This window comes from Stenella coeruleoalba (assembly GCF_951394435.1).
Source record: "Stenella coeruleoalba genome assembly, chromosome: 10".
Classification (NCBI taxonomy): domain Eukaryota; kingdom Metazoa; phylum Chordata; class Mammalia; order Artiodactyla; family Delphinidae; genus Stenella; species Stenella coeruleoalba.
In genome coordinates, this window is record NC_137156.1 from 90,085,538 (window position 1) to 90,109,739 (window position 24,202).

Consider the following 24,202-nt stretch of genomic DNA (forward strand, 5'->3'; position numbering starts at 1 on the left):
TCATAAATAGTAGTGTTTATCTTATTCCATTTCTCACTTTTGAAGTTCACAATATGTTTCTATAATATACCTATACTTGTACAGGTATACCCAGTTCATTGCTTCTTACTGTTGTGCAATTCTCTAAGGTGAGCATATGTTGAATTTTACTTAATCACTTTCTCTGTAATGGAAACCCATTTTGCTTCTAGCTTTGCACCATCACTAACATCACTGCAATAAATTCCTGCCAACGTCTTCTTATAAACTTGTGTAAGCATGTATCTGACTTATATAGCCAGGACCGAAATTGTTTGTAATGTGGTATTCATATACTGATTTTGACTAGGGACTCATGAGTGGCTCTCCAGAATGACTCCATCAGTCTATACTAGGAATCTATGAGACCGTCTACCAAACTCAGCAATAGTCAGTGGTTTCAAACAGGTCACATTGCAGAAATGGAAATTAATTTTTCCACTTTAGGAGAAAGGGGTTTAACAAAGGTAATTACCATGCTTTCAAAAAATTATTGAATGGGATACCGAAGCAAGTCTAGGCTGTATTGCTAGGAATGACACCAGAACGATATTCAAGTACCTTTAATAGGGTAGCTACAACCTCTGAGGCCACCCTGAACTACTGAGATTAAGAAGCTGTTGTACCTGCTATCTGTGTATCAGGAAACTCCAACTAGAAAGAAGGTCCCACCATTACTACAGATGCAAATACTTCTTGGCATCCCCAAAGGATGTTCAGAATGCCAGAGAATGGGACATAGCTGCAGAAACTACTCACAGCTCTTGACTCATTTCTGCTAGCAGAAAGCAGATAAAAAGGCAAGGAGAGGTCCTTTGTCATATTTTCATCTTCCAAATGCATGAGTGTTTACCTTACTTGTAGAACTTAATTTGTTTCCAAAACCTTAGCCACAAAGGAGAGTGGGAAATGTGATTTTAGCTTTCTTGCTTCTGTAATACAGAAAAGCACATTAAAAGGAGGGTGGAAAGGACTTTGAAAGGACCAATCCACAGCATTTGTCATGCCATCTTTCCACATTTGACCTTCTAATGTGTGTAAAATTAGTTTTAGCTTTTTCTCTACACATTTTAGAACCTAGAGTTTCTACTTCTATAAAATACCTATTCATATTCTTTTTTGTTTTTCTAGTTGGAATCTTGAATCTTCTGTTGCTTTCATTATATACTCTAGACATAACACACTCTGCCATTTTGTACAGTGCAAGCCTTATTCTCAAACTGTATGCCGGTTTACTTGTTCATGTACCTATATTTCAAGCAAGATTTCCTTGCAGAGAGTTGGGGCTATGTGACTAAATATGGGAAATGGAATGAGAGTAAAGTTATTATGAGTGACTTACAGATTATCTCCAACATCTATACCACCTGCCCTGGATTGACCATAACCATTCCTTCCTTCTTGCTGACTGCAAATGACAATAACTGGAATGACTTCAGAAGCCATGGATCAAGTAAGGAAGACCTATGACACAACCCTGAACTGACCAGAATCTCCCACAAGACAAAAATGAACTTCCCATTTATTTAAATCACTGAAATTTGGGGTTTCTTCATGACTTCAGTTAAACCTTTATCCCAACTAATAATATTCTTGAAGTTTGGTGGTAAACCCTCATTTATCAGAATGTACTGTAAGTTGTGTAGATGTACTGTTAGACTGGTTTGGCTAATACTTTATTACTGATATTTGCATTTATATTAATAGCAAAATGTGGCTAAAATTTTATTTTCTTATATAATCAGTAGTATTTTCTTCTATAATCTGCTATAGATCATGATTTTTGAATAAAATTATATGACATAAAATAATCTAAACAGCTTTTACTTTTTTTAATTTCTCAGAAAAAAAAATGTAAAATGTATGTGATCTGGATTGAAGTGTTTCCCCCCAAAAGATATGTTGAAGTCCGAACCCCAGTAACTGTGAATATAATCTTATTTGGAAATAGGGTCTTTGTGGATGTAATCAAAGTTTGGAAAATTTTCGGTTTATCCGTATTTCAAAGAATTACACAATGTGCTGTGGAGAGAAAACACCAAGAGTGTGCCTGGATAAACGTTTGTTAAAGAGATTAGGTATATGACACAGGGATGCAGTCAACTATCTCAGCAGAAATGCTGCTCGGACAGGAGAGGACAGAGATGGGAATACATGACGAAAGGTACTGGATTTGTGGGATGCTACAGGTAGGACGTGGGTGGCTAGAGCTACTCGGCAACAAACATGTGTTATCTTTAAAGAAAAGAAAAGAAAGACTCAAACAGTAGCTCAGAGGCCACGGGGATTTTCAAGGACTGAGAGATTGGGGTTGCCACTGCCATGGGGGGAGAGGACAGGGATGCTGCTGAGGAGGGCTGAAAGGGTGGGACTGCCCTGAGGGGCCCAATGGACAGAGCCACGAGGAGTATTTTCAGGCCTTGAAATCTAATGGAATTTGCCACGCTGGGTTTCAGACTTGACTGGTACCTGTGATTTTTGTCCCCCTTCAAATGTCTTTCTTTTGGAATGGGAATGTTTGTCCTATGCTTAGCTCACCATTGAATTTTGGAAAAAGATCATTTTTTCCCCATGTTTTTGACATCCATGGATGGGGAGGAATTTGGCCCTCACATGAACCATCTCCAGAATAAATGTAAAATATAAAACTATAAAATTTCTAGAAGATAACATAGGAGAAAATGTAGATGACTTTGAGTTTGGTGATGACTTTTTAGATGCCACGACGAAAGCACACTCTGTGAAAGAAATAACTGATAAACTGGACTTGAATAAAATTTAAAATTTTCTGCTCTGCGAAAGACATTGTCAAGAGAATGAAAAGACAAGTCGCAGACTGGGAAACAAAATATTTGCAAAACACATATCTGATAAAGGATTGTTATCCAAAATATAAAAAGAACTCTTAAAACTCACAAATAAGAAAACAAACAACCTGATTAAAAAAATGTGCCAAACACCTTAACAATTACCTCACCAAATGAGATATACAGGTGACAAATAAGCGTATAAAAATGTTGCTCCACATCATATATCATCAAAGAAATGCAAGTTAAAACACCAGTGAGATATCACTACAAACCTATTAGACTGGCCAAAATTCAAAACACTGACAACACCAAATACTGGCAAGGATATGGAGTAATTCTTGCTAGTGGGAATGCAAAATGGTACAGCAACTATGGGAGACAATCTGGCAGCTTCTTATAAAACTAAGCACACTCTTACTATCCAGTCCAGCAGTCAGGCTTCTTGGTATTTACCCACTGGAGTTAAAAACTTACTTCCTACACACGGAAGTTCATAGTAGCTCTATTCACAAGTGTCAAAACTTGGAATCAACTCTGACATCCCTCTGTAGGTGAATGGGTAAACTAGGTACATTTAGACACTGGAATATTATTCAGGGCTAAAAAGAAAAAAAAAATGAGAGCTATTAAGCCACAAAAAAATATAGAAGAAACTTAAATGCATATGGCTAGGTGGAAGAAACCAATATGAAAAGACTACATAATGTATGATTTCAACTATACAACATTCTGGGAAAGGCAAAAATATGGAGAGCATAAAATAATCAGTGGTTGCTGGGGGTTAGAGAAGAGGGAGTGATGAATAAATAGACACAGAGTATTAAAAACTCAGTAAGACTGCTCTGTGTGATACTGTAACAGTGGATACATGTCATTGTGCATTGGTCTAAACCCACAGAATGCACAACACCAAAAGTGAACCCTAATGTAAACTATGGACTTTGGCTGATAATGATGTGTCAGTGCAGATTCATCAATTATAATAAATGCACCTCTCTGGTGGCGGATGTTGATAATGGGGAAAGCTATGTGGGCAGGGGGTGTGTGAGAATCTCTGTACCTTCCACTCAGTTTTGCCATGAATCTAATACAACTCTAAAAGATAAAGTCTATTTTTTTTTAAAGAAGTTCACCAAAAGCTAGGAGAGAAAGCATAACCTTGCCAACATCTTGATGTGGGAGTTTGAGCTCTAAAACTCTGGAAACAAATTTCTGTTGTTTTGAGCCACATATTATGTGCTAGTTCATTACAGTAGCCCCAGGGAATTAATAAGCATAGAATAAGTTATCCTGGATAGTTTGGTAATTGTCAGCTGAATTCACCTAGGATTAATTTTTTTAAAAAAATTAGGGTGGGTAAGTGCTGCTGGAATGGAAACATGTCTTTAACTACCAATTCAATTTACTTCATGTTAATAAGTCTGTTCAAATTTCCTACTTCTTGCATATTTTAATGAATTTTTCATGTCATCTCTTTTCATTACATATTTATTAACATCATATAACTAGCATGAAAATGATCTCTTCTTGTTTAACAACCCTTCCTTTAGTTTATCTCTCCTTTTAAATTTTCTTATAAGCAGCAAGGAGAAATCAAGGGATTCTTTAAATACTTTGCTCAGAAAAGTTTTCAGCAAGATCACCCAGCTCTTTAGGCACATTTTCTACCTTGTACATTACTACAGGCAACAGTATTGCTAAACTCCAGTTTTCTATAAGATTTTCTTCATTTTCCTTTAAATCCTTGTGTTCAAGGCACTTTAAGTTTTCATTAGCACACTCCTCAAAATCTTTACATCTTTTCTTGCTTCTTTCCAGCCCTCCGTTCCAAAGTCATTCTCATATTTTAGAATTTTTGTTATTGCAGCATTCCATTTCTAAGGTGCTAAAATCTGAATTTAGTTATCTATAACTGCATTAAAATAATCGTAAATTTATCAGCTCGGTAGTTTGTGACCACCTAGAGGGGTGGGATAGGGAGGGTGGGAGGGAGGGAGACGCAAGAGGGAAGAGATATGGGAACGTATGTATATGTATAACTGATTCACTTTGTTACAAAGCAGAAACTAACACACCATTGTAAAGCAATTATACTCCAATAAAGATGTTAAAAAAAATCCTAAATTTAGTAGCTTAAAACAACAAACACGTATTATTTTGCATAGTTCCTGAGACCAGATACCTCATTTCCTTGCCATATGGCCTTCTCTATAGGCTGCTCAAGTATCCTCACAACATGGCAGCTGGCTTCCTTCAGGAAGAGCTATGCAAGAGAGGCAACCCAAGCTAATCTTACAAGTGACATACCATCATCTCTGCTGTATTCTATGGTCACACAGACCAACCATGGTACAGTATGGGAGAAGACTGCATAAGGGTCTGAATAGCAGGAAGCTGGGATCATGGGAGGCAGGGGCGGGGGTGGATCTTTAAGGCTAGCTACTGTGGTTATTAAGGTAAAATTTCCATCAACACCTTGGGGACTGGGCTTTGTCAAGGGTAACAAATTAAAGTCTGCTTGATCTTCATCTAACAGTGATAAACTGAAATGGCTATATTAAGATTTATTATATCATAGGGATTGCTATGATTTGACTATGTAGGTAATAGGTGCTTGTAATCAAAAACTAACAGACACATGATTTAAAAATTTGTATGAGGTTTCACCTTAATATATGCCCACTATCCTGACCCTTGAGGATAATATTATAATGAAGCTCATTTTTATAAGTGACATCTTCCTAATCTTAGTTTCAAATGAAGCATAAATGGGACTGAAGTGCTCATTTGGACTAATGGTGCAGTCAGGTTATTTCACTTAGAGTCACTCAGCTACTAGTGAGCTGACTGTACTATTGGAACAGTTACTTTAAACTACAGACCAAGTCTTGTCAGACTCAGCAGGCAACATCTAATGTGATTACCTCCTAATGTGTTTCAGCAGTTAGGAAGTCTATAAAACAGTTTTAACAGGGCTTAGAAATACCACTTCTATAAAATGGACTGACATAAAGTTAATTCTTTAATGCATTTCATTAAGAGAAAAGTGTTTACTTTCCTCTATGCAAAAATCCACTCGTTAATCTAGGAAATATCACCTGAGAATGCTATTGAAGTCAATAATATCAAATAAAATAATGACAGGTACTGACAAGGACTCAACAAATTCTACTCCAAAATATATTTCCCTATTACAGTTGCTGTAAACTATGCTTGGATTTAGCCATCTTGGCAGAAGATTTGAAAAGAAAAGACACATTCACAGCTATGCAATTAGAGGATAATCACACCAGCAATTAGTTGTAGAGTAGGTGTTACTTCTGGGTTGGTATCTATTTCCAGTTATTTATGCTTCGGCTCTTTTTCTTTGTTTCTTTCTTTCTGAGTGTTTGCAGGCAAACATCGGCAGACTGAGCTCATCTTTGATAGGATCCCAGAATGCTGGTATTAGGAGGAAGTTTAACCTAACCCTGCTAATTTCCATTTAAAACTTACCTTCTTGTGAAGCAACTGAGTTTTACATGTGGAGTTTAATGTCTAGTCTAAACTCGAATAATTTTAGTGGTAGGACTCACTGTCTTCTGAGGGAGCCTGTCCTAAAACAAGTCAGTTTGTTCAGTTAGAAAGTTCTTCCTCATATTGAGATCGAGTTTATCCACTTGAAGTTTCTACATGGTGACAAACTCCACCCTTGTTAATATTTAGCATGAGTCTCATTCCTTTTCCACAGGACAATCCTCTACAGATGTATGACAGACCCTTTTGCATTTTTGTTGGTTGCTATCTTCATGAATCTGAAGGATACCAGCCTATGTTGACTTGCTTATCATCAAGGTATCATTGACTTTCCTAGGATGGGCTGGTGTTTGTGTTTTCATTCTGCGTGCCCTTACGACATCAAGAAGGTGCTTGATTGCTACGTATTTCTGGATCATGAGAGATTGGGTCCTGCTGCCCACTGACATGGAAGGGGTGGCTTTAGTCAAAAGATATCAGCAGTCTTCCCCAATAGTACACTTCTTGACCCACAGTGACACACGGGGTAGCTGAATAAAATCACCTTGACAGGCCGCATGCCAAGGTAAAACTAGTGAGGACAGGTATTGATGTTCAGGCTCATAAAATTTAAAATCAAGAGGAGCGCCCAATGAAATGTGAAGAATGTAGCTTCTTAAGGAACTGACACACCTAGAGTGATGTCAAATCAAGAGATAGGAAATTAAGAGGGGGATTCTGAGAGTCAAGGAAGTAGTATATTATCTACATGTATACTGAACACTCAAAGCATTTACTCAATGCTACAGTTATGAGTACCAAGTAGTACTCTTCTGGAATGTTAGGGACATTTCCTAAAGACCAGGATGAGAACTTGGAAGGGGGGGTGGGTAGCAGTATGTATTTCATTATTCAAAATTCAATTAACAGGCATTTATTGATGCCTTGCACTGGGGTAGGCGATGTCTTGGGTACAGAGTATACAATTTTAGGCAGCTGCATACTCACAAGCTTACACTATTAGAACAGTACAATGCTCCTAAGTAAGCACAATACGCTGATTTTAAAGCTCTAAGAGAGCTTTGTGTCTGGACTACTGATTTGAAAATACATTTTACAATAACAATTATAAAAGTTTTATGGGATTGCTTTTATTGTGTCCAATTTTTATAGCTTTAAAAATACCAGTAAGAAGTTACATTTACCAGCTTTTCTAGGGTTTGAATTTAATGAAGAGGCCCTAATTTATATTTTATTTGCTCTGATCTGTCCTCCTCCGGTTCTTTGCTCTGTCTGAAATTTAGGTGTCAGTGGGAGGAAAATGGGTGAGAATGCCATAGAAATGCTGAACGTTTCACATACTCCAGCTCAGTATAGTTGAGCTAATGCTGTCAGTGAGCTTTGTAAACACAAACTGCTGTGTGCTAGATTTCTCAGGGACTAAGCAGTGAGGTGAGTCTCTTAGGTTTATACTGTAGAATTGAAAGCAAATCACTGAGAGGAAGTCCAAGTACTATCCATCAGTAGGAGATGATATATTTTTAAAAGGAAAACAGTGAAATAAATGTCTTTTTATTAACAGAGTTACTAGATATTGCAAGTGATGGCTAACTGATCTCTTAGAGTTCTTTTCTAAAAATTATATTTTAAACAACTCCCACGTCCAGAGAGCTGGAGTAGACACATTTACCCTTTTCTTCCTGCTAAGTGAAGCTAAAAACCCTGGACATTTATACAAAACAAACAAAAGAAGACTCTGAAGGTGGAGGAAAGAAGGCAGGCAGGCTAAAGGTCCTGAGACCCAAGGACAACATGGTGGTGAATACTTTGTGTTTTCTTTTTGACTCATAGCACAGACGTAAAGGTAAAGGAGCCAGCAACTCAGGAAGGTCAATGTATATAGACAAAGGTGGCTCAAGAAAAGCCCGCTCTCTCTAGCCCAAGGAGGAGAAATGAAATAGCCTCAGAAGAAAGACAATTTTCAGAAAATAATGCATTACTCTAGTCAAGCACCTCTGAAAAGATTATAGTCCCACCCCCATCAGCAAAAGCCAAGTGCGGAGCCTAGACTGTGCTTACCAGGCAGCACGGAGGTGTTCAAAATCCCACCAGGTGGTGTCAGAAAAAGCAGAGCAGGGAAATGGATCTCTCATCCACGTCAGGCAGTGATAAGCTCCCAACTCCCAGGGCAGTGTTGGTGGAGACCACATATGCAGCCTGAACTTCACCCTAACCCTGTGGTTTAAAAAAAAAACAACAAAACTGGGTAAGAGCTGGGAAGGCCTCCTCCTTAGACACTCATTTCCTTCTACTCCACTCTGACTATAAAGCTCTCCTGTTTAATTTTTTTTTAATTAGTTAGTTATTGAATGAGCCAGCATTTAAACCAACAAGCAATTTGAAATTTAAAAAAAAGTTATATTCTCTTGACGAAATCAATAGATCTGTACACTCTAAGCCCGAATTCACCTGGAGCTTAGCATTTGCCACTTTAGATGGTCATGCATTTTCTAGTTAAACACAATCCCCAACACTTCCTACGACCCCCCAATTACCATTTGACATTGAGCTTGTACAGGTGTTTTTCTTATATATGGTGAAACAATATTTCTCTTATGCATATTTCAATCAAGAGTAGAAAAAATAAGCAATAAGAGATAGCAATGTTATTTTTCTTATACCTGTCCTACTTCCCTCTTTTATGTAACCTTTTTGGCTCCCATAGGCATAGAAGTTTCTAAGTCCTACAATACTGCCTCAGATCTATGACAATACTGTTCCCAATCTTGGCTATACTTATGAATCCTCTGGAGAAATTTTTAAAAATCCCACTGTCCAGGGTGCACTCCAGACCAACAGATGTGGGTGGAACCCAGGTGTCAGTTTTTAGACCTTCCCGGGGGTTTCCAAAGTACAGCCAGGTTGAGAACTGCTGCTTTAGACATTCTCTAAGATTTCTCCTGTTTCCTAAATGCTAAGACTTCTGTAATTTTGAAGTAGACGGTCTTAAAGATTGGAGGGGTTCAATATATTTTGTGTATGCTGTAATTGGGGACCTAGGATTGATGCAGGGACATTGATTGTGAACTGCTTGCTGAGTTGAACAGATCATACCAACCCTTTAGATGAGCAGCCCAATCTAGCAACAACTTCCACACCTAGAAGAAAAGTATCATAGACTAACCTTAGTTCTGGGGCCAACATTCTATGTGAACATTTTCTCATCCTACGGTTCCTTTTCTTTTTTCATCTATGACTCAACACCCCCTACGTACAATGCTTTGCTTAAGTCATACAGTTGTGGTAAAGACTGTGAGATAATTAAAATAAAAGTACATAAACAAATATAAAACAACATATTCCAAACCTATTGAGTTCCTATTTAAATTCAGAAAGGTGATCAGGAATTTGAAATTCTTATTGCAACGCTCGGGTGAGAAACTTTTGCCCCTGGTCACCCTACAAGGTCCAGATAATAGGACTCTGGTGAATCACAAGGTTGATAACTCCAAATTCTATGGGTTCAATAAGCAGCTATGAAAAGACCTGCAACGACCAGGAGCCAGTGGCAGAGCTCACAGCCCTACACTTCTATTATTTGTTTTCAGACTTGTTCATTCTCTGGAGAAGGTCAAAATATTCCATACAAAACTGTGTTCAGTTCTCAAGTGTGAAACTTCCATGACTGGAAACACATCAAGGCTTTTCGACAGCAGATAACTTTTTACCTCCTCCCTGAGGGGCTCCCATTCAGAACAAAAATGTAATACAGCTCAGAGTGTTATCAGAGCTGCTGTAAAATGCACTTGGGCATTCTGAAGATTCATGCTTAATATCTTTCCATAATTTGTGAGAATGTGTGCAGAGTCCTTATAGAGTGTTAATGCCACTGTGTTATGCCACTGGCCAGCACCACAGGGCCGACTTACACAAGGATAAAGCTATGATGTTGAAGGGAAAGATGAAGACTAGAATTGCAAGTTAAAAAGCAAGGTTTTATAGAGACCACTGATGAACTAGGGATAGACTAACCGACAAACATTAAAAATAGTGAAGATACTTAGGTTTATCTTAGAATGAAACTCTAGCAGCACTGTGAAGGCAAGCTTATAAGAAAAGGAATCATTGTGTGAGCTGTTTTTGATTTTCTGCAGAATAAGATACTGAGATAAGTTTAAAGATATTCTGAAATGTGGGGTACCTACCAAAATAGGCAACCTGAGTTAGGGCATCACCCATCTTCTGAGTGTGTGTGTGTGTATGTTTTTCTTCCTAAAAATATTATCTTTATATCAGAAACCACTTCAGCTGAAGCAAATTTCTTGTAACAACGGGACTTCTGTTTTATAATTTTACATCAGAGAATGAAGTCAGACCCAAATACTTGCTTTTGTTTGTGGCATTGTCCCTAATTTATTTAAAATCCATTATGTTGCTTGGGCTTGGAGTTCAAAAAAGTCGTCAGTGAATCCATATGTAATATTTAGATTACAGATTGATATATTGATAATGCGAATCAGCCCTGAATTAAAATTAATCTCAGATGTATAGCAAATACGTTGTTTTCAGACACTCGTGAAACTGCTTCTTTCATAAGAAGTAATGACGAGAATGGCATGGTTACGTGATGAATAAAATGCAGAATAAGTACAGAGTAAATCGTCATCTATTTCATGAAGAAAACCAGTGTTGGTGATAAGTAAATCAAGATATTTGAGTTTTACTCGAGAAGAGAAAATAAAATGTTACAAGTTTCTCAGTAATTTCCGTAGATGCCAAGTAGGAACTGAGAGAAAATAATAATTATACAAAGCAGTGTCTTATTGGATGAATGTTTCTTTGTTGAACTATTAAACCTGAGTGAGAAGCTATGACATGTGTTTTGTTGTATTCAATATTGTCCATTTTGAGATGGCATCGTGCCAACAGATTGTAAGCAAAACCTGATGATTATTCTCTAAGGTGCATCCATTATGTTATCAAATCACCCTTCCTACTACATTATATGAATAACTATAGAAACTTCAAGGTTTTAAAAATGATTTATATAATCTAGCCATTCATGTATAATTAATTCTACTAATTTGCATGAGTGTTTCAGGTCATTTTGGAATAATTAGCCATTGTTGAGGGTTTTTCCCCATCAATTAAACTAATTGCTTTTCACATAGGTGTAGATTGAATATTGATTCCCATTTTTTTCATCTAACTTGCATAAGCAAATTATGCCTAATTGCCAGCTTACCACATCATTACACAGCTGTCATCAATTATACAAAAATATACTCTACTAGACTAATGATTTCTTTGTGGCATTTTGAAGGGCTTTTTAACTATGATGCTTGAAACAATGTTATAATTTGAAAAAAATATCAAACACCATGTTTAAACCACTAACACGATAAAGCACATTATTGGTTAACAAATATGCCAGCTCCTGCCTAGACAGTCATTTATCTTCGAATGAAAAGAATTCCGTGAAACAAGTTGATTAATCATTATTATTATTAAATGTAGTGAACACACATATGCAAATATTGGATTACATTGGTTCTAACTTTTTTCAGCTCAATTCCTGCTGTTTCATAATTTATTTCTTTTCTACCTAATGAAACATCTCTGAGAGGATCTGAAGAGGTGGTGGATTTCAAGAATCACTGATAGAGAGCAGGAAGACATTTTAAAAAGTCAGGAGACAAAAGCAACTCTATTCATCATGCATTCTATGGGGTGCATTACTGTCTTTTGATGGTTTTACTGGGCATTTGCTTCACTAATTTCTAGGTTACAAACAATATTTCTTTTTCGGAAACACTATTATATAAGATTTTTGGGGAAAACGTTAAATATTTACAATCTTTCACGAGGCGGTCATTGCCAAACTATTGTCATGATAATTTTATAATATCTGAAAGAAATTTTGTTTAATCTAAAGTGATATGATGAAAAATAACATTTAAGTTTAAACATCGTTTGACACTCTGAGATTTGTGGTTTATTTTACTTTATTTTACTTTTTAATTTTTAACATCTTCATTAGAGTATAATTGCTTTACAATGGTGACTCAGTTTCTGCTTTATAACAAAGTGAATCAGTTATACATATACATATGTTCCCATATCTCTTCCCTCTTGCGTCTCCCTCCCTCCCACCCTCCCTATCCCACCCCTCTAGGTGGTCAAAAAGCACCGAGCTGATCTCCCTGTGCTATGCAGCTGCTTCCCACTAGCTATCTATTTTACGTTTGGTAGTGTATATATGCCCATGCCACTCTCTTACTCTGTCACAGCTTACACTACCCCCTCCCCATTTCCTCAAGTCCACTCTCTAGTAGGTCTGCATCTTTATTCCCGTCTTGCCCCTAGATTTTTCTGACCTTTCGTTTTTCTTTTTTAGATCCGATATATATGTGTTAGCATATGGTATTTGTTTTTCTTTCTGACCTACTTAACTCTGTATGACAGTCTCTAGGTCCATCCACTTCACTACAAATAACTCAGTTTTGTTCCTTTATATGGCTAAGTAATATTCCATTGTATATATGTGCCACATCTTTATCCATTCATCTGCTGACAGACACTTAGGTTGCTTCCATGTCCTGGCTATTGTAAATAGAGCTGCAGTGAACATTGTGGTACATGACTCTTTTTGAATTATGGTTTTCTCAGGGTATATACCTAGTAATGGGATTGCTGGGTATATGGTAGTTCTACTTTTAATTTTTTAAGGAACCTCCAAACTGTCCTCCATAGTGGCTGTATCATACATTCTCACCAACAGTGCAAGAGGTCTCGCTTTTCTCCACACCCTCTCCAGCATTTACTGTTTGTAGATTTTTTGATGATGGCCATTCGGACCACTGTGAGATGATATCTCATTGTAGTTTTGATTTGCATTTCTCTAATGATTAGTGATGTTGAGCATCCTTTCATGTGTTTGTTGGTAATCTGTATATCTTCTTTGGAGAAATGTCTATTTAGGTCTTCTGCCCATTTTTGGATTGGGTTGTTTTTTTGATATTCAGCTGCATGAGCTGCTTGTAAATTTTGGAGATTAATCCTTTGTCAGTTGCTTCATTTGCAAATATTTTCTCCCATTCTGAGGGTTGACTTTTCATCTTGTTTATGATTTCCTTTGCTGTGCAAAAGGTTTTAAGTTTCATTAGGTCCCATTTGTTTATTTTTGTTTTTATTTCCATTTCTCTAGGAGGTGGGTCAAAAAGGATCTTGCTGTGATTTATGTCATAGAATGTTCTGCCTATGTTTTCCTCTAAGAGTTTGATAGTGTCTGGCCTTACATTTAGGTCTTTAATCCATTTTGCATTTATTTTTGTGTATGGTGTTAGGGAGTGTTCTAATTTCATTCTTTTACATGTAGCTGTCCAGTTTTCCCAGCACCAATTATTGAAGAGGCTGTCTTTTCTCCACTGTGTATTCTTGCCTCCTTTATCAAAGATAAGGTGACCATATGTACATGGGTTTATCTCTGGGCTTTCTATTCTGTTCCATTGAATTTTATTTCTGTTTTTGTGCCAGTACCATACTGTCTTGATTACTATAGCTTTCTAGTATACTCTGAAGTCAGGGAGCCTGATTCCTCCAGCTCCGTTTTTCCTTCTCAAGATTGCTTTGGCTATTCGGACTCTTTTGTGTTTCCATACAAATTGTGAAATTTTTTGTGCTAGTTCTGTGAAAAATGCCAGTGGTACTTTGATAGGGCTTGCAGGGAATCTGTAGATTGCTTTGGGTAGTAGAGTCATTTTCACAATATTGATTCTTCCAATCCAAGAACATGTTATATCTCTCCATCTATTTGTATCATCTTCAATTTCTTTCATCAGTGTCTTATAATTTTCTGCATACAGGTCTTTTGTCTCCTTAGGTAGGTTTATTCCTAGATATTTTATTCTTTTTGTTGCAATGGTAAATCGGAGTGTTTTCTTAATTTCGCTTTCAGATTTTTCATCATTAGTGTATAGGAATGCAAGAGATTTCTGTGCATTAATTTGTATCCTGCTACTTTACCAAATTTATTGATTAGCTCTAGTAGTTTTCTGGTAGCATCATTAGGATTCTCTATGTATGGTATCATGTCATCTGCAAACAGGGACAACTTTACTTCTTCCTTTCCAGTTTGGATTCCTTTTATTTCTTTTTCTTCTCTGATTGCTCTGGCTAAAACTTCCAAAACTATGTTGAATAACTATGTTGAACAAGACAAGGCAACCGTGTCTTGTTCCTGATCTTAGTGGAAATGGTTTCAGTTTTTCACCATTGAGGACGATGTTGGCTGTGGGTTTGTTATATATGACCTTTATTATGTTGAGGAAAGTTCCCTGTATGCCTACTTTCTGGAGGGTTTTTATCATAAATGGGCGTTGAATTTTGTCGAAAGCTTTCTCTGCATCTATTGAGATGATCATATGGTTTTTCTCCTTCAATTTGTTAATATGGTGTATCACGTTGATTGATTTGTGTATATTGAAGAATCCTTGCATTCCTCGGATACACCCCACCTGATCATAATGTAATGTATGATCTTTTTTGCAGTACACGGGCCTCTCACTGTTGGGGCCTCTCCCATTGCGGAGCACAGGCTCCAGACGCGCAGGCTCGGTGGCCATGGCTCACGGGCCCAGCCGCTCCGCGGCATGTGATATCTTCCCGGACTAGGGCACGAACCCGTGTCTCCTGCATCGGTAGGCGGGCTCTCAACCACTGCACCACCAGGGAAGCTCCAACGTATGATCCTTTTAATGTGCTGCTGGATTCTGTTTGCTAGTAATTTGTTGAGGATTTTTGCATCTATGTCCATCAGTGGTATTGGCCTGTAGTTTTCTTTTTTTGTGGCATCTTTGTCTGATTTTGGTATCAGAGTGATGCTGACCACATAGAATGAGTTTGGGAGTGTTTCTACCTCTGCTATAATTTGGAAGCGTTTGCGAAGGATAGGTGTTAGCGCTTCTCTAAATGCTTGACAGAATTCACGTATGAATCCATCTGGTCCTGGGCTTTTTTTTGCTGGAAGATATTTAATCACAGTTTCAATTTCAGTGCTTGTGATTGGTCTGTTTACATTTTCTGTTTCTTCCTGGTTCAGTCTTGGAAGGTTGTGCTTTTCTAAGAATTCGTCCATGTCTTCCAGGTTGTCTACTTTATTGGCATATAGTTGCTTGTAGCAATCTCTCATGATCCATTGTATTTCTGCAGTGTCATTGGTTACTTCTCCTTTTTCATTTCTAATTCTACTGATATGGGTCTTCTCCTTTGTTTTCTTGATGAGTCTGACTAATGCTTTCCCAATTTTGTTTATCTTCTCAAAGAACCAGCTTTTAGTTTTATTGATCTTTCCTATTGCTTCCTTCATTTCTTTTTCATTTACTTCTGCTTTGATCTTTATGATTTCTTTCCTTCTGCTAACTTTGGGGTTTTTTTGTTCTTCTTTCTCTAATTGATTTAGGTGTAACGTTAGGTTGTTTATTTGAGATGTTTCTTGTTTCTTAAGGTAGGCTTGTATAGCTATAAACTTCCCTCTTAGAACTGCTTTTGCTGTATCCCATAGGTTTTGGGTAGTTGTGTTTTCATTGTCATTTGTTTCTAGGTATTTTTTGATTTCCTCTTTGATTTCTTCAGTGATCTCTTGGTTATTAAGTACTGTGTTGTTTAGCCTCCATGTGTTTGTATTTCTTACAGATTTTTTCCTGTAATTGATATCCAGTCTCATAGCACTGTTATTGGAAAAGATAGTTGATACAATTTCAATTTTCTTAAATTTAGCAAGGCTTGATATGTGACCCAAGATGCAATCTATCCTAGAGAATGGTCCATGAACACTTGAGAAGAAAGAGTAGTCTGTTGTTTTTGGATGGAATGTCCTATAAGTATCAATTAAGTCCATCTTGTTAAATGTATCATTTAAAGCTTGTGTTTCCTTATTTATTTTCATTTTCGATGCTCTGTCCATTGGTGAAAGTGGGGTGTTAAAGTCCCCTACTATTATTGTGTCACTGTCGATATCCCCTTTTATGGCTGTTAGCATTTGCCATATGTATTGAGGTGCTCCTATGTAGGGTGAATAAATGTTTACAATTGTTATATGTTCTTATTTGATTGATCCCTTCATCATTATGTAGTGTCCTTCTTTGTCTCTTGTAATAGTCTTTGTTTTAAAGTCTATTTTGTCTGATATGAGAATTGTTACTCCAGCTTTCTTTTGTTTTCCATTTGCATGGAATATTTTTTTCCATCCCCTCACTTACAGTCTGTATGTGTCCCTAGGTCTGAAGTGGGTCTCTTGTAGGCAGCATATATATGGGTCTTGTTTTTGTATGCATTCAGCCAGTCTATGTCTTTTGGTTGCAGCATTTAATCTATTTACATTTAAGGTAATTATCGATATGTATGTTCCTATTACCATTTTCTTAATTGTTTTGGGTTTATTATTGTAGGTCTTTCCCTTCTCTTGTGTTTCCTGCCTAGAGAAGTTCCTTTAGCATTTGTTGTAAAGCTGGTTTGGTGGTGCTGAATTCTCTTAGCTTTTGCTTGTCTGTAAACTTTTAATTTCTCTGTCAAATCTGAATGAGGTCCTTGCTGGGTTCAGTAATCTTGGTTGTAGGTTTTTCTCTTCCATCACTTTAAATATGTCCTGCCACTCCCTTCTGGCTTGCAGTGGTTGTGCTGAAAGATCAGCTGTTAACCTTATGGGGATTCCCCTTTGTGTTACTTGTTGTTTTTCCCTTGATCCTTTTAATATTTGTTCTTTCTATTTAATTTTTGATAGTTTGATTAGTATGTGTCTTGGCGTGTTTCTCCTTGGATTTATCCTGTATGGGACTCTCTGTGCTTCCTGGACTTGATTAACTATTTCCTTTCCCATATTAGAGAAGTTTTCACTATAATCTCTTCAAATATTTTCTCAGTCCCTTTCTTTTTCTCTTCTTCTTCTCGGACACCTATAATTCAAATGTTGGTGCATTTAATGTTGTCCCAGAGGTCTCTGAGACTGTCCTCAATTGTTTTCATTCTTTTTTCTTTATTCTGCTTTGCAGTAGTTATTTCCACTATTTTATCTTCCAGGTCACTTATCCGTTCTTCTGACTCAGTTATTCTGCTATTGATTCCTTCTAGAGAATTTTTAATTTCATTTATTGTGTTGTTCATCACTGTTTGTTTGCTCTGTAGTTCTTCTAGGTCCTTGTTAAACGTTTCTTGTACTTTCTCTATTGTATTTCCAAGATTTTGGATCATCTTTATTCTGAATTCTTTTTCAGGTAGACTGCCTATTTCCTCTTCATTTTTTAGGTCTGGTGGGTTTTTGCCTTGTTCCTTCATCTGCTGTGTGTTTCTCTGTCTTCTCATTTTGCTTAACTTACTGTGTTTGGGGTCTCCTTTTCGCAGGCTGTAGGTTCATAGTTTCTGTTGTTTTTGGTGTCTGCCCCCAGTGGCTAAGGTTGGTTCAGTGGGTTGTGTAGGCTTCCTGGTGGAGGGGACTAGTGCCTATGTTCTGGTGGATGAGGCTGGATCTTGTCTTTCTGGTGGGCAGGTCCACAACTGGTGGTGTGTTTTGGGGTGTCTGTGAGCTTATTATGATTTTAGACAGCCTCTCTGCTAATGGATGGGGTTGTGTTCCTGTCTTGCTAGTAGTTTGGCATGGGGTGTCCAGCACTGTAGCTTGCTGGTCGTTGAGTGGATCTGGGTCTTGGCGTTGAGATGGAGATCTCTCGTTTGATATTACGTGGAGCTGGGAGGTCTCTTGTGGACCAGTTCCTGAACTTGGCCCTCCCGCCTCAGAGGCACAGCCCTGACACCTGGCTGGAGCACCAAGAGCCTGTCATGCACACGACTCAGAATAAAAGGGAAAAAAAAAAAGAAAGAAGAAGATAAAATAAAGTAAAATAAAAGAAAGTCATTAAAATAAAAAATAATTATTAAAAATTTTTTTTAGTAATAAAAGGAAAGAAGAGAGCAACCAAACCAAAAAATAAATCCACCAATGATAAAAAATGCTAAAAACTTTACTAAAAGAAAAACAACAACAAAAAACGGACAGGCAGAACCCTAGGACAAATGGTAAAAGCAAAGCTATACAGACAAAATCACACACACAGAAGCATACACATACACACTCACAAAAAGATTAAACGGGAAATATATCTATATCTATGTCTATATATATCTCGTTGCTCCCAAAGTTCAGCTCCTCAATTTGGAATGACTCGTTGTCTATTCAGATGTTCCACAGATGCAGGGTACATCAAGTTGATTGTGGAGATTTAATCTGCTGCTCCTGAGGCTGCTGGGGGAGATTTCCCTTTCTCTTCTTTGTTTGCCCAGCTCCTGGGGTTCAGCTTTGGGTTTGGACCCGCCTCTGCGTGTAGGTCGCTGGAGGGCGTCTGTTCTTCGCTCAGACAGGACGGGGTTAAATGAGCAGCTGCTTCGGGGGCTCTGGCTCACTCAGGCCGGGGGGAGGGAGGGGTACGGATGGTGGGTGAGCCTGCGGCGGCACAGGCCGGCATGACGTTGCACCAGCCCGAGGCGCGCTGTGCGTTCTCCCGGGGAAGTTGTCCCTGGATCCCGGGACCCTGGCAGTGGCGGGCTGCACAGGCTCCCCGGAAGCGGGGTGTGGATAGTGACCTGTGCTCGCACACAGGCTTCTTGGTGGCGGCAGCAGCAGCCTTAGCATCTCATGCCCGTCTCTGGGTTCCACACTTTTAGCTGCGGCTCGTGCCCGTCTCTGGAGCTCCTTTAAGCAGCGTTCTGAATCCCCTCTCCTCGCACACCAGGAAACAAAGAGGGAAGAAAAGGTCTCTTGCCTCTTCGTCAGGTCCAGACCTTTACCCGGACTCCCTCCCGGCTAGCCGTGGCGCACTAACCCCCTGCAGGCTGTGTTCATGCCGCCAACCCCAGTCCTCTCCCAGCGATCCAACCGAAGCCCGAGTCTCAGCTCCCAGCCCCGCCCGCCCCGGCGGGTGAGTGCCGGTCGGCCCCGATCCTCTGTGCGGGAATCTCTCTGCTTTGCCCTCCGCACCCCTGTTGTTGCGCTCTCCTCCGTGGCTCCGAAGCTTCTCCCCTCCACCACCCGCAGTCTCCGCCAGCGAAGGGGCTTCCTAGTGTGTGGAAATCTTTCCTCGCTCACAGCTCCCTCCCACTGGTGCAGGTCCCGTCCCTATTCTATGTCTCTGTTTTTTTCTTTTGCCCTACCCAGGTATGTGGGGGTGTTTCTTGCCTTTTGGGAGGTCTCAGGTTTTCTGCCAGCGTTCAGTAGGTGTTCTGTAGGAGCTGTTCCACATGTAGATGTACCTCTGATGTATTTGTTGGGGAGGAAGGTGATCCCCGCATCTTACTCTTCCGCCATCTTGAAGCTCCTTCTCTGTGGTTGATTTTACGTCATTGCTTCAGTGATGGCGACAATACAAACGTGATCTAAAGCTTAGGTGAATCCAAGATGGATTCAAATATTTTCAGTCTAAGTAAACAACTCTATTATGTTCAACATAATAATGTTCTTGCTTTCATTCCACAGGAGAAAAATAATTGATAACCTCTGTTCACAAAGTGTATTTGTACTCGAAGTTATTTCTTCCTTCCTAACAGTTATTGAATGCCATCTTGTATTGTTTATAATGACAACCCATGAGCATTTCTAAAGGTTGACTCAAGACCTTCCCACATTAACTTGAATTAAAATTGAAAACAGCACAGGTCATGTCTGAAAGTACCCAGCAAACATACACATTAACAGTAAATTTAAAACTCCAGGGAACTCTACAGAACAGAAACCACACACTCTGCTTTAATTACTGCAGAAAGGTCAGTGTTTCAAACAAAAGAGAGGTAAGAAACCACGCTTTTACGACAGGCTCACGCTATTGAGAAAACAGCAAATGTAGGTCTGCCCTTCTTCTCCTACCTACTTACTTTTGATTACATCTTGCAACAGATTTCAAAACAGATTTCAAAGGGCAGCATCTGTTGTTTGAACTATCCATACAAAGTTCATAGAGAGCTAAGTTTACAGATTGCTAAGGGTTTAAGAAAAGCGTGGGGAGATGCTAAAGAGAATAGAATAGAAGAGAATCTGGAAGAAAGGTAGTGAACTCATTCTCTACTTGCATAACTAACTTTGTCAATAGGAAGAAACTAGAGTAACATATATATTCATGGCTCCAACACATGTTCTCTTCTAATATCCTGAGGAGGGTTTCACTCAAGGCTTCCAGGGAGGGGACATGAGAGAGTAAACAGCCAATTTAGAATTCTTTTCATATTAACCATAGAGATGTATCTTCTGTTAAGCAATAAGAGTCAAATCTTTAACACAGAGTTGGCCTGGTAGAGCATTTTGAAAAAGTTTCTGAATGTTAGCCTATAGCCTTGGTATTTAACAACTTTTATTTTTATCAACATAGAATTCTGTCAAATGCCTAAAGCAAGGAACTGTGGATTTTAAGCTTTAAAGATTACACTTCTATTTCAAAATGGGCAAACAACTGGGCGCTCTGAACATTTGTTTATGAATGACGAGGTTTTTATGAAATAGTAAGCTTTTAGAGCCCAGGATCTGCTATCTGGCCCTGTATATTTGGTGACAAGTGATGTTTTAAAAGTTATGTACTTCATTGTTATGTTAAAAAGGTAAGTTTAAATATGAAAACAACCTTCATGATGTTTTTCTTCCTGTTTGTATCATACACTAGAAAGAAATTTCAGATTAAAAAGAAATCTTTGAATACTGACCAAAATGTTATTTTGTTTAGGAACTATGAAAAGTAGAATTGCTGAGCTAAGTCATGAGAGAAAATATTTCATGTTTGTAATAAACTACCTGCAATGTCTAATAAGATGTCCTTTTTTGTCAGCCAAAATTTAAATTATACATATATATACACATACATACATATATATGCATATACACATTTTCTTTTCAAAGTACAAGTGAATTAATTAATGCTAACCAACATCATAAATTCTCATAAATAAACCTAACTTTAAATTACAGGGACATTTCTTAGAAACTGAATGTCAGATGTTAAAGAACCCCACTCATCTATAAAGTGTATTAGTCTAAGAATATCTAATAATTTAGGCTAGAAAAGCATGAAGTGAGAACGAATAGGGTAGGGAGAAAAGACAGCAAGACAGGATAGCCAGATCTTTGTAAAAAGCACATCATTGCCTTAATTGGAAAATTTCTCTACTGTATAGTAAAAAAGAATACAGTAAGAGTAAATAGTTTCAAAGCTAAAAAAAAAAATCTGCCGCATCATATCAGCATGTTCTCATAACAAGAACTAAATAAAGTCATCATAGCACTTACCATATTTCATTTTAATTTCTATGCCTTTCTCTTTCATTAAATTCTCCTTCAAGACACAGCCATATATATCCAAAATCTAACACTGTGCCCAACATATAGGTAAAAATCAAACAGAATTTTTTTTTTGTTTTTAACCTTTAAGTTTTAACCATCATATATAGGATTCCTATTTGCATAATTATACAATTAAAATATCTAACTGGTGTGAAATGCTTTCTATATGCCAAAAATGTTTTAAAGCACTTCTGTATTAACTCATTCATTAATCTCAACAACTCTGTAAGACAGGACTTTATAATCTGTATTATATAGAGTGGAAGCAAAGGCATGGACCAGGAAGGTAATTTGCCCAAAATGAATGAGTGGAACAGCCAACATTTGAATCCAGACACTCTGAGTCAAGAGTCAAAGCCCATAACTATCACAATGTACCATCTCTGTTATCAAAATCAAGCAATGCTTCAGGCCAAGGTAATTTTCCATAGGTGCAGTAATAATATACTCCATTAACAGTCATGGTTATAATATACATATTATCATTTAATTAGAAATTGGCAAAAGTTGGTGGCTGAGAGTGGATGCCGGTACAAACTTAACATGGCGAGTAAGCAATGAGAGCAACCTCTCTTGAGATTATAAACCACTGAGTCATGGGTGGCCAGAGACATCAGGATATTGCTAAGAATATGAAGAAAGGAGAAAGGAGCCCAAATGGAAGGTATGAAAGATGTTGCAGAGGTCAAATTTACCTGACCTGATCATTTAGCCCTGGGCTGGCCCTGCCATGTTCAGTATACACTAAGCATAGGTTTCACCTCACATACCAACTCCGGGTAATTGGGAATGGCTGCCTAGAACGTGGTATTGAGATGGAGTGTAACGTCTTGTCTGGTCTCTGCTGAAGTGTATTCTGCTCTCCCTTCTCAAGGTCTGTGATGAGCTTGGATGTAGACTATAATGCTCTACACTTCCCCTCCTATATGTGTTATCCCTGCACTACATTAATATTTTCATGGCTTGATGCTTGACTCTTAATATCCTAGAATCACTGATCAGTCCTGTAACAGAAAAGAAATGGGTTGACTCTGAGATGTTTGATATTCGACCCAGAAATATATATAAATTTAAAGACGTGACCTTTAAATTTAAAGGTATTGTCTCCACATACACTAGTGTAGACTGTAGGAAAGTCAGACAATGGTCGTGTTCAGAGAAATCACCCTCAAATGTTGGTACCTGAGTTACTACTCACAAACATGGCATCATAAAGCCGGTAGGTACACCCTACATGGGGGTTCATGCAGCTTTGTATGCAACCCCAGGTATTTTTCAATTCACCTCAGTAGTTTCACACTGAGAATTTCAGGTATGTTACGAGTTGAACAGTTTCCCTCCAAAAAGATATGTTGAAATCCTAATTCCCAGTACCTCATCATGTAACCTTCTTTGGAAAGAGGCTTGTGGAAGATGTAATTCGTTAGGATGAGATACTAGAGTAGGACAGACCTCTAATCCAGTATGACTATTATCCTTATAAAAAGAAGAAATCTGGATATGAAGAAAGAAATGCAGAGGGAAAATGGTGTGAAGACACATAGGAAGAAGATGGCCATGTGACTGAAACAAGGCATTTAGGAGCCAACAAACACCAAAGACTGCTGGCACATTCCAGAAGCAGAAAAGGTAAAGAAGGGTGCTCCCCAGGGCCATTAGAGGGAGTATGGCCCTGAAGACACTTTGATCTTAGACTGCTAGCATCAGAATTGAGAGTCAATAAATATCTGTTATTACAAGCCACTTACTTTTTGCTTCAATTGAACATTTTATAAATGAGAACATGTATACTCTTATTTTGTACAAAGGCATTTTCATTTTTGTATAATATTCCATTGTATAAATTGTCATGCTTTATTTATCTATTCAACCATTGATGGACCTTTGGACTTTTTCAGTTTGGGACTATCAGACATCACGCTACTATGGATGTTTCTGTCCTTGTCTTTTGATGCAAATCACATTTGTATTAACTAGATATTGAAAGAGTGGAATTAATGGGTAACAGAGGAAACATATGTCCTACTTTAGTAGACAAAGGCAAATAATTCTAAATCATGAGATAAATTCACACTGTCTCCAGTCTGAGGCTGCTGCCATTTGTCCTAAAACTCGATGTTGTCAGTCTTTTTAATTTGTTAACTGAATTCCCACCATTGTGGTGGAAGCATAGCCGTATCTCACTATACTTTCTAACATCTCTGTAACTTGGAATCTATAATACACAATTATGTTTTGAAATTATTTAAGTCAACTTATTTTGGACTGAAGTATTTATTTGTTGTTGGTGTTGATCATCCATGAATTATGAGAATGAAAGACTGTTTCTTGCCTAGCTTAGAACGCTAGAACTGATCAGCAAAATGGTACTTTCCACTGTGGAGAAATTTGCTATGTTTGTTCTTCACAGCCCACCTCTGTGGTCTTGTGGTCATAAAGCATTACATTAATCCTAAATGCTATGTGTTCCCTATCCCATCAAATTGATATTGGATTAAAAAATGACCTC

At 38.0% G+C, this 24,202-nt stretch overlaps 1 protein-coding gene across 9 annotated transcripts in view; it reads right to left on the bottom strand.

Annotated features, from left to right (window-relative positions):
• Positions 1-24,202, bottom strand: part of LOC307193527 (uncharacterized protein) — a 730,787-nt gene that overhangs the window by 100,670 nt on the left and 605,915 nt on the right. For all 9 annotated transcript variants that reach the window (XM_079935632.1, XM_079935641.1, XM_079935643.1 and 6 more), the window contains one exon: positions 8,403-8,558. The gene's annotated coding sequence lies outside the window, so the exon portion shown is untranslated. The remainder of the gene's footprint in view (positions 1-8,402; positions 8,559-24,202) is intronic.